The following is a 12,264-nucleotide window of genomic DNA, read 5'->3' as shown; positions in this document are numbered from 1 at the left end:
ACCGACTGTAGATCGTAGCCAACTTTTTCTTCTATCAGACGGCGCGTCTCTGATTTGATATCAAGCTCCTTGATCCATTTTGAATTCACTTTTGTGCATGGCGAGAGAAAGGGATTCAGTTTCATTTTGTTGCATATGGATTTCCAGTTTTCCCAGCACCATTTGTTGAAGATTCTATCCTTCCTCCATTGCATGCTTTTAGCCCTTTTATCAAATATAAGATAGTTGTAGTTTTGTGGATTGGTTTCTGTGTCCTCTATTCTGTACCATTGGTCCACCCGCCTGTTTTGGTACCAGTACCATGCTGTTTTTGTTACTATTGCTCTGTAGTATAGTTTGAAGTCTGGTATCGCTATACCGCCTGATTCACACTTCCTGCTTAGCATTGTTTTTGCTATTCGAATCTGACTTTCTTAACAAGACTCCAAAATAAGTACAAGAAACAAAACCAAAAATCAATAAGTGGGGATGGGGTTGTAGCTCAATGGTAGAGCACTTACTTAGCCACATGTCAGGGACTGGGTTCAATCCTCAGAACCACATAGAAATAAATAAATAAGGTGTTGTGTCCATCTATGATTGAAAAAAAATAAAATAAGTGGGATGGCATCAAATGAAAAACTTTTGCACAGCAAAAGAAATAAGAGCATGAAAAGAGAGCCTATGGAATGGGAGAAAATCATTGTCACCTGATCTTCAGGAGAAGTGTATTTCTAGAACTCAAAACACTTAACACCAAAAAATTTAAAAAACAAAAAATGGGCAAAAGAACTAAACACATATTTCTGTAAAGAAGAAATACAAATGATGAATAAAATATGAAAAAAATTTTAACATCTCTAGCAATCCAGGAACTGCAAATCAAAACTACATTGAGATTTCATCTCATTATAGTCAGAAAGATAATTAGCAAGAATATGAATAATACATATTGCTGAGGATGTGGGGAAAAGGAACACTCATACATTGTTGATGGAGTATGGAGATTCTTCTAAATATTAGTATTGGAACCACCATGTGACCCAGCTATCCTGCTCCTTGGTATATATCCAAACTATCTAAAACCATCATACTGTAAATATACAGCTACAGAAATGTTTGTAGCAGTACAATTCATAATAGCCAAGTTATGGAACCAACCAAGGTGCCCTTCAAAACATTAATAGATAAAGAAAATGTGGTATATTTACATAATGGAGTATTACTTAACCATAAAGATGAAGGAAATTATGGCATTTGCTGATGGAGACCATCATGCTAAGTTAAATAAACCAGACCCAGAAAATCAGTTTGAATATTTTCTCTTATATGTAGAAGCTAATCCAAAATAAGGTAGGCAAGAAAAGAAAATGGTGGGGGAGTTCCATCAAAATAGAAGAAAGTGGAAAAGTGAAAAGGGATTTCAGGGAAGGAGGATGGACAGGATAAGGGGAAAACATGGAATGAATCTGACATCATTTTCCTAAGATACATATGAATATGCCACAGTAAATCTCACCTTTATGTATATTCATAAGACATTAATTTAAAAAAAAATACTCTAAGAGCAGAAAGGTTAATAGAGGGAAGGGAACAGGGGGAAGGGAAAAGAAAGGAGGAGTACTAGGGACTGAATTAGAACAAATTATATTCCATATTTTATAATTATGTCAAAATGATTCCTAATGCTATGTATAACTAAATAGAATTAATTAAAAGATAGTGCTTCACAAATTACATTGCGAAACAGTTTCACAGAATTCTCCAAAGTAAAATGTTTAAAAATATGCAATTGTTTAATTAGAATAAAATGCTTTGTGATTTTTTTTCACTAAATTAATAAAGAAGTAAACTCTAATCATCTAATGCAAATACTGAAATTAAAATCACAGATATCTGAACATAAAACAATATTTATTTGATTTTCTAAGAAATTAGGAGATATTACATGAACATTCAACAAAAATACCCATTAGAAAACTGACATCTTCATTGTTGCCGCCATTGTCATCATCATCATCATCATCATCATCATGCCATTGAACATTATACTAATTAATGCCTCAAATAAAAAATGTTCTGAATAAAAAAGATTATTCTGATTGTTGTATAAAGAATGAAGTATAGGGAAACAAGGATACAAAAAGCACAATTAGGAGGCTCTTTCTATAGTACAGGACAAATACTGCTATAGCTTAGATTAGGGTTCCAGCATGTGGATTGATTTTCTATTATTGCATATTGGATTACCACAAATACAGTGTTTAAAACAGCATTCACTTATAATTACAGTTCTGTAGGTCATACATGCAGACACAGTGTACCTGAATTCTCTACTTCATACTTCAAAGGCCAAAATCAGTGTGTCAGCTGAACTCCAAGTTGGAGGGTATCATGAAAAAATTCTGCTTCCAAGCTCTGTTAGTAGAATTCAATTTTATGTGGTTATGTGATACTATTCCCATTTCCTTGCTGTCTCTCAGCCAGGCCTTGCACTCATCTTTTAAAGGCAATCTTTATTCCATGACACATTTTCAACTCAACAAAAGCATTCTGTTTTGTTTTTTTTTTTTTATACTTCAAAGACATGTTTTCCCTTCTATGACCAGCCAAAGTAAACTCTCAGCTTTTAATAAAACCAACTGGGGAATAGGGGAGGTTGCTTTCTCTGCTGCTCCATGGTGTGAAACCAAGAAAACAGATAGGCAGCTTCTCAGCAAGGTGGATGAAAAAAAGGGAGAAGACTTTACAGAGATTTAATACTGGATACTCAAAGCAGATCTGGAACTCAGGAAATTGGATATAATAAAATAAGGAAGAAATCCCGAGCAGTACTGCTGCTGCTGCTGCTGCCAGAGTCACCAACCAGAGCAAAGTGGAGAGATAAGGGAACCTGTCTTTTTAGAAGGACTTAGGCATGTCTGGTTACCAAGAAATCAGAAACCAAAGACGTTGCCCAACTAAACTGAAAGGAATGCTGCACAATATCCTTGTGTGGAAAGAAGCTACATCTCTGCCTGCTTCCTGCAGAGGACAGAGGAAGTAACCATTTTGCAGCTACAGAATTGGGGCTGGCAGCTAGAGGAGCCATTTCCTGGCAAACCTTAGTTTGGCTCAAAATACAGGCCTATCAAACCTACACTGCAAGACACAGAGTGTGCCTAAATGACCAGGAGAAATGTGGAGAGGAGTTTACAAAAAGCAATGGTGGTCATGGAAAACCATCTGGCTCTCCTCTTCACACTCCAATCTGGCCACTTGCAGGACCAGCTGGGAGTGTTATGTAAATCGTACTCAGCAAGAGACTAAGCACCACTTACTTGGAAGGTCGGAGAATTCAGTATTATTTATGCAATTGGACCCAGATGAGATAGTGTTCTAAACTTCTGGGCCCCAAGCTGAGGTCACATGGGGTTTTTATAGGAAATGACATGATTTTTTAACCATTACAACATTGATGGGATTAAATTTTTGGCCTACATGACCAAAGACCATGTATAGAAATATTACAATAAGTAGTTCACAGGTGCAGAACAAAGTCAGTAAAACAATTGTGAGTGTTATCATGAAGTGGCCTTTACCATGATCAACAGTAACTCAAGATAACTTGATTTTATCCCCCTAAATAAAATTCTAAAAACTAAGCCTATAAGGCTATAGTTTAGACAGCAGTTAATTGGCCTAGCAATTAATTAAGTAGCTACATTCCTACAGAGTTCAGAAAGTTACAAAGTATTAGAAGAAGTGACTCCTTTTACAGGCATCTGGTGAATATCTGGCCTTGAAAGCCTGGAACAGGCGTGTTTCCATTTAAAGAAGGAGTAGTTGGAATCCTAGTGACAGTTATTTATAGTTCAATTGATAGGGACTCACAGGCTTCCCATAGAAAGGCTGGCAGAAGGGGAGGGGTATCAATCCTTTTCCCAAGTGTTGGTTCTTCATCATAACACTCTTATCATTTCATTGTATAGTCAGGTCTGATTTTTCTATCATAAGAGAGACCCTCCCTGCCGCAGTCTGGCTGGGCACAAATGCCGCAGTCTGGCTGGGCACACAATCACGAGCCACCACACAGCTTGTAGATTCAAACAGCAACTCTTTATTCCCGAACTCACACCAGCCATCTACAATCACGTTCTGCGGAAATCCACGTTCTCTGCCCAAATCCACGCCCACTGGGCTTCTATCTCCCAAAAATTACTGTCTGAATCCCGTGAGAACTCAAGGGGAACTCAGGCAGCAGGATACGCCCTATTCCCAGCAGGAATAATCTTAAACCTGGAACGCCCTAAACCTGATTATCCTAAACCGGGAACACCCTAATCCGCCCTGGTCCTTGAGCAAGGTCACCTACATTCAATGTCACTGCAAAATATCAGCAACATGGGGTACGCTGGCAAGGAAATTGTCATACCTACTTGGCTAATGGCTCCCAGCACCTCCCAGCTGGTAAGGTATTTGAAAGAGTGGGGGTGGAAGAGATTGAGTTTAGAGACTAAACCCAGGAGACAGGAAATGTGGAGTCCACAGGTGACAGAGCAGACAAAGAATTGGCTCCTCCTCTACACAAGTGGAACCCAGGGGAGATCCCTAGAGTACAGTCTTCCTGCATGGACTGGCAACTGCAGGGCCCTGGAGGTGGGCTGATTTAAAATCTCCAGACCAATTACCATTCAACAAAGAACCTGGAGCCTACCCAAGCGTAAACCTCCAGGAGTTCTGCCTACAGGATTTCCTCTCTCACTCAAGCAACTCCACCCTGAGGTTGGGACAGGCATCAAACTCCAGATCATCCTACCTAACACTGCTGAGAAGGGAAGCTGAGAATCTTTTGAACTCCAAAGGCAACAATTCTTTAACTTTTCATCAAAATCTTTTTTTCTTTTAATTTTTCTTTTTGTTTTCTTTCTTTTTCTTGTCTTTTTTCTCTTTTTTCTTGTTTAATTATAACCTAAATCATTCATGGACACTTATACATATTCATATTTGTTTTTTCTCATTTCCAGCACTTTTGAAGCTAGCTATTTTTCATGGATCATAGTTCAATAGATAGGGACTCACAAATATTCACAAACAGAATATTTGATTCGTATTTTTCAGTTTTGTTTTGTATGCTTTTTAATTTTATTTTTAATTTTTCAATTTTTAAAATTTTTACTTGATATATTTTTCTTTCACTTATCTGTTTCCCTTGATTCTCTCTCTTTTCTCTGCTAATAGCCAGTCTCTGTTGTTCTCTCTTATACTCTTATGTTAACTTTTTACTTCTATTTTCTCTTCTTTCTTATGAGCAAAGACATGATTAAGATGAGTATCTTTTCCTAGATTAAGCAGGTGAGCAATAAATGCCATCACATGTATCTTTATAAAAGAGAGAGAGAGGGAGATTTAGCACTAGACAACCAGAAGAGGAGGAGACAATGTCAGCAGGAAAAAATTCAAGAGGAAAAGATTGGTGTCAGGGATCCATAAGCAAAGAAGGTCCAAAAGCCATTGGAAGTTGGAAAGTCAAGGCACAGATTCTTCTGTAGAGACTTTGGAGGGAGCACAATCCTGCTAACACCTTGATTTTGGACTTTAGTTCTCCAAAACTACAAGAGCATGAATTTCTGTTGTTTTAAATCACCCAGTGATATTTTAAAGTAGCCAGAAAATTAATACAGAATGGAAAAATAAAACCTATTCAACCATACAGAAAATATGAGTCAAAGATACTTGAAAAATTCCTTTATAACACAAAGAGGAAGGAAATAAGTCAAAATAGATTTGAAAAAAAGAAATATGTAGGGGTGGTAAATCTAAATTTTGCATTCTTAACAAAGAACAAATGAAAGAAATCACTTTTAAAAGTACACCATTCTATTTACTTCCTGAGAACATACCTAAAATATATTTTCTATAGGGCCAAACAGTGAGTTTTGGCTCAACAGAATCTAGACCATTTTCCATGCCTGGCCTTTAGAAACTTTCTACTTGATCTTTCATTCTCTTGGTCTTTCCTCATCTGCTGGCTGGATGCAGCAGATCTGATAGAGAATTCAGATATTCTAGAGGGTAACAAAGCCATAAGATGAAAACAACCCCATGCCTCAGAATGAAACCACATAGCAGACACTCTATATAGCAGACATATCTACCATCTGACACCAATTCTGTACTATGACATTAATTCTACTTACCTAGCATGAAAATGGTGAGGAAAGATCAGATTCAGAATATTCTTTAAATATGGAATTAATATACTTCCTGGTGAATTTGATTTGGGGGCTGAGTGAAATAGAATATTCAAGGATGGCACTTATGCCATTAGTCTTAGCAACTGGATGAATGGTGATGCCATTAACTACGAGAGGGAATACTTTCAGAAGACCAAAGTTTGAAGGAAGACCAAGTATTCTGTTTCTGACCCATTACATGGAGAAATAAATGCAAGAAATGTAAATTAGTCATGAGAAGGAAATAGACATATGAATTCTGGGACAGTTTACTAAGTAAAGAGTACTACAGGTACAAAGACCCTGAGTTGGAAATGTTTCTCAGTTATGAGAAAGTAAGAAAAATAAAACAGAAGAGACTTAAGAACTAGCCCTACATGACTACAATATCTCAACCTCAGTTAGAGGCACCAGCAAAGGTGTATGAGGAGAGGCTATTGTGGTAAGAGAGAAACCAGGACTATATGAGCAGAGTTTTTAATAACATTTAGACTCACTTTCTTGTCAGTCCCTTTTATGATATATAGGCTGTTCTGTTTCCATGCTCTTCTGCACAGACAATTTATGATTCAATGCATATCATTTATATATTTTCAACAGTAGTTCAAATATAAATAAATTGAAAATAATTCATATTGCCCATTTAAAAAGGGGCTATGTGAAGAACTATGACAGCGATATCTATATCACATTCATTGTCCAGTCAATTGTAATTTGAAGACATGATAACTTTAAATATGAAAAGATGTTCATCTGAAACTTAAAAAACACAGTAGATAAATGAAAAAATAAAAGATTTATGAAACAATCCTTATTATGTGTGATAAAACAAATTATATGAAATAATACTTTATTCATGGCTAAGTACAATATTCTAATCTCTTTTGTATTTTAAATTAATGTTTTTGTGAAACACTAGATTTGATTTATGACCTACTTGAATTTGAAAAAAAAAATTGGCCAATTTAGAACATTCTATGTTGTTTGCCAGGAGAGGAGAAAGAAAAGAAGTATGTATAAGAGTTGAGTAAAAGCTATTTTGTTGGTTGCTAATGCACATTTTAAACTAAAGAAAGCCATTGATATATTGAGAGAGGGGATAGAATTAAAAGAGCAAGTTCTATCTGAAAAGAGGCAGGAAAGAATTATACAAAATGAAAATGTGGAAAAATTCTTAATAATGAATATTTTTCATCTCTTCTTAAAATAGGGCTCATGAAGATTTAACCTATTTTATTGATCTTTAAGAATAAGATATTTTGGAATGTATTCAGCATTCCTTATTCTTTTGTTTAAGTTTTATTATTTTGACCTATTCAGCCTTTCCAATGGTTTTCTTGGAGAGGTATGTGTGTGAAGAGGCTGTTATATGTTGCTGTTTTTAAAAGATATACAGCATTCTTTAATTATTGAATATATTTAAAGATTCATGTTTTCCTCCAACTACAATTTTTTGCTGGACTTTAGGATCTCATACAGTATGGCCTCTTTCTCATTGCTTTATGTGGATTATAATTTTCAGTCATTTTAATAAAATATGTCTAATATAAGATATATATTTATGAGGGAAAGTTCAAAGGTATCAAGAAAGAAGTAACATTCCCATTCTGTCTTCTGTTACCCTCCCCAGTATTTCATCCTAAAAGGTATATTCTGTCTGTATATGCCAAATCATATCTGTCTCTGTGTGTGCTTTTCAGTAATTCAAACAGGAATACACTACACTTACTCTGAGGTTACTTAATTTTTTGAAGATATCCTTTGGAAGTTTTGTCATTTGAGTGCAAAATGTTTCTGAATTCTTTTTAATATTTGCATAGTGTTTTTTTAATGTATGTACAAAAATGTATTTAAGCAATATTTTCCTTTTAAAAGGAACAATTAGGCTGTTTTATTATTTTTATTACAAAAGATGTTTCTGCAATTATCCAGATAGATATGTAATTCTCAGCAAAGTATTTGTAATTCACAGTCACGGAATTGCTAGGTCAAAAACAAAATTTTCAATTTTGATAAATATTACTAAATAGCTATTCATTATTGTTACACCATTTTTGTATTATAATACTTCTTATATTTCATGTAAGAAAGGACTTATTTCTCAACTCCCTTGTTAAGATAATGCATTCTCACACATTCAGCTATGTACAATTAGGAAGTCAGTATACTTTTGAGGGGTAGGTTCCTGAAGATTGAACCCAAGGGTACTTTACCACTGAACTATAATCCCCAGCCCTTTTTTTAATCTCAAACTTGAGATCCTTTTGCCTTAGCCTCCCAAGTCACTGGGATTCCAGACATGCTCCACCATGCCTGGCTCATTATATTTCTAATTATCATCTCTATGAAGGTTCTCTACCACTTGTATGAATCCAGTGAGACCGAACTGTCACACAAGAAGTCAAGCAAAGAAAAGGTATTACTTACAGATAGGCAGGAGGTAAAAACAGAAGTCTAGGATCCAAGTAAGGTGGTCTCCCAAGACTCAGGAAAGTCACTTAGGGAGGATGGTATCTTATCTGTGAATGCCTCATGTCACACCACAGCTGAACACTCTGTCCGGTTTATACTAAGGACACATCTTGACTCACTGAACTCAAGCATTGCAAAATAACCTATTCTAGCTTGGGCTGTTTCAAATGGTTCCTCTTTATCTGGGAACACTACCTTGTCTGCACATTCTGCAGTTATTCTGAGAACCAAAAGTGGGAAAGAAAGTTGAGTTGGCTAGGCCCTCTGAGGACCTGTCCTCTCACAATCTTTATTTCAGGGGAGTTCAGTTATTATTTTGTGCATTTCAAAAAAAATGGATTTCATTTACCAAGACCTGACTGTTCCTGTACAATCAATACTTTTATGTGAAGGTTTCCAATACTTTTAAATTATAGGAGTGTTTTATAGGTCAATAAAATTACCTCTTTTGTAGTAAATTTATGAATATTTTACCAGTATAATGCTTAACATTTGACTTTATGATGCAATTTATTTTGTCAAATAGAATAATTTTACTGTAGATAAAAATATGTCAATACTTTTCTTGGGTTTTGAGATTTGTCATTCTTAGATGTACTTTCACAAAATATTTTTACTCTTTTTAATCACATTAGATTTTCTTCTAGAAATTAATTTTTATCTTTTAAATATGTGACCCATTTTTTTCTGAATATTTTTTAAGCTGGCATAAAAATCAGTATTCTGCTTAAAATAACCCATAAAGACTGGAGAAAACATAAAACAACTGTTTTCAGGCATTAGAAAACAACCAATATAGGACTAGAATATTTACAAATAGATAATAACTCAGTGGGAACCCCATATTTGCTCTGTTTTTTCTCCCTAAGAATTTACCTTACCTTTAACCAAAGAGATATATTTCAAGCAAAAAATATATATTTTTCTGAGTAAAAGAAACACCAGTGTCTTTGATGCCTGGATATTTAGACTCAGGATACCAAAAAGAAAAGGGCTACAAAGAAGAAACCTTGAAGTCTCTGTAAAATTTCTCTGTGGGCCAAATACTAACCTACACATCCCAAGGTAATATTCTGGAAGGATTATTAGGGAACAGATATTCAGAGGCTGAATACCCACACAGATTGCAGAGGCTGAACAGTGCTGAGAAACAAGAGTTGCGATTGAGACCAGGTAAAATGGAGAGATCTTGGCTAAAACTCTGAACATTTATTTCAGAAAAACCATGCCCTAGGATTAAGAACCATTGCCTAAAAGTAAGGACCATGGTAGGAATAAGGTAAACACTGATGTAGAACTATCTAGTCCTAAAACCAGGCCTCAACTGAATTAAGGTTAATTGCCAGTAATTCAACTGCCAAAGTAAAATTCGCCATTTTTTTAAAAAAGCTGATGAGATCATTAATTTTATATATCAACTAAATTAGGATATGATGCCCAGTGTTTGTCCAAACTAGTCTAGATATAGCTGTAAAGGTATACTTTAGATGTGATTAATATTTAAATCAGTAGACTTTAAATAAACCAGATTATCATTTATAATATGGGTGACCCTCGTATGTTCAATTTAAACTCTGAGTTTATTTAAAGTTCAATATAAACTTTTTCATATTGGCTTATGAAAGAAAAATCTGAGAATGAAAATTGCCTCCAGATGTTCCCCTTCAGACTCAAGACTACAACATCAGTACTTGTCTCCTGCCACTGGCCTGCCCTTCTGATTTTGGACTTGTCAGCCCCTACAATTGTGGAAGCCAAATCCTTAAAATTCTCTCCCCCGCACCCCTCTCTCTCTCATGTGTGTAATCTATTAATTATGTTTCTCTGGAGGATCCTAATGCATATTTGGGTACTAGCAATGGGTTTGAACCCACAAGTATCTATTAGGCCTGCTGGAATATGTAGACCAAGTAGCAGAGCAACTTGCATGGCAGCCCAGACCTGTTATAGATCTTTTCTTGTTCTAAGCCACTCAAAACTAGCAGCTTTTAATGCCATTCAGTAAATGGACTGCAGTAGCATATTTTGCTAAGATGAATGAGGGAGTTTAACAGAAATGTGTGTAAAGTAAAATAGCTTTACATATGCATGGATAATTTGAAGCAGAAAACAACAAAATTCATACTTTCTTTACTTTGAATAGAGACCTGGATTACCTGCTTGATGAACAAGGTAGTAGCAGATATGGTTCTAGTAAAGGCAAAGAAAGTTTCCACCACCCCTAGACTGCATCTTTCCAGAAGACTATGTATCTATTAAAACGTTTTAAACAGTGGTCTTCCAATGGACTTGGGGTCAGAAATAGGATTAGTCATTTGTTAGGCCACCTAAGCCCATGTTCCTATAGGCAGCAAAGTACTGAAGCTAGAAGGCTAGTAAAAGTTCCAGTGGGCTATGTTCAGCATCTGGACTTGCTTTCTATGACCCATTGGCTGCTTCTTTAAAAATGGCAAATGCCCAAAGACAAAATATTTTATATTTCTTACAGCACTGTTAAGGCAACTATGAAACTTCAATGGACTTTGCTAGATTCAGATACTTAGATCTGTCTATAGTTTCCTCCTAATCCAGTCCAGCCATTCCAATTGTAGATGAGAGTTGTATAGTATATTCAGACTTGAATTGATTTAGGTGAAACTTTTTTGAATGTCAGAACTAGAGGGAGATTGACATAGAAGAATATTAGCCTGACATATACTTAAATAATGATTATGAAAATTGAACTTTAAAAAAGAGGTCTAGCCCAGTGGCTTGGGAGGCTGAGGCAGGAGGATTGCGAGTTCAAAGCCACAAAAGTGAGGCAATAATCAACTTGGTGAGACCCTGTCTCTAAATAAAATATGAAATAGGGCTGGGGAGGTGTCTCAGTGGTTGAGTGCCCCTGAGTCAATCCCTGGTACCTCCCCCCAAAAAGTAAAAAATAAGAAAGAGGACTAGTATTATTGAGTAGTGTGTATATACTGACTAGAATTTTTCATAGGTACAAAGGCAGAGGTCCCCCATCCCAGAGGTCTTGGGGAGGATGAGCTTTGCTGTTATGTTGGAGGCATCTGCTTCAGTGAGAAAGAATTAGAGCAATAAAACTAGAATAAGGTGTAGTGAAGTTGACTAGATTAATTCTTCAGTTTCTGGAAGACTGGTGCTCTAGGTAGGTTCTAAATAAAATATATATTCTCCTTGAATAGAACAGTGAAATTATAGAAGTGATATAAGGTCTGCAAGTAATCACAAACCTCTGGATGTCCTTGATGGAACAGTTGCAATTTTTAGGTATCAGATATCTTACTGGGTATAAGCAAAACCATCTTGATTAAATAAGATATGGTTCTGAGATTTGATATTCAGATTTCTAAATATGTGTTTGTTGTGTTTGGCTATCCTTCTAGATGACCTATAGTGCCTAACCAGGAACCTATATGCCTAATGTTTATTTTTATAACTTCCAATTGCCTTCTAGGTATATATGCAATCTTGTTTAAATGGCAAGATCTTGTTTAAATGGTACTAGTGACCCATCCCTGCCACTCAGAGTTATCTTTCACCTATATAGTTTTTCTTTTGTATCCTAGGATTTTATGTACACTTCCCTTTTCCTTCT

The 12,264-nt window shown here is 35.7% G+C and overlaps 1 protein-coding gene across 1 annotated transcript in view; it reads left to right on the top strand.

Moving 5' to 3' along the window:
• Window positions 1-12,264, top strand: part of Glipr1l2 (GLIPR1 like 2) — a 53,369-nt gene that overhangs the window by 33,010 nt on the left and 8,095 nt on the right. The gene's annotated exons all lie outside the window — the stretch shown is intronic.

The sequence above is a fragment of the Marmota flaviventris genome, chromosome 3 (assembly GCF_047511675.1).
Source record: "Marmota flaviventris isolate mMarFla1 chromosome 3, mMarFla1.hap1, whole genome shotgun sequence".
Lineage (NCBI taxonomy): Eukaryota > Metazoa > Chordata > Mammalia > Rodentia > Sciuridae > Marmota > Marmota flaviventris.
Note: the sequence above shows the minus strand (reverse complement) of the source record. Positions and strands in the feature narration are given on the sequence as shown.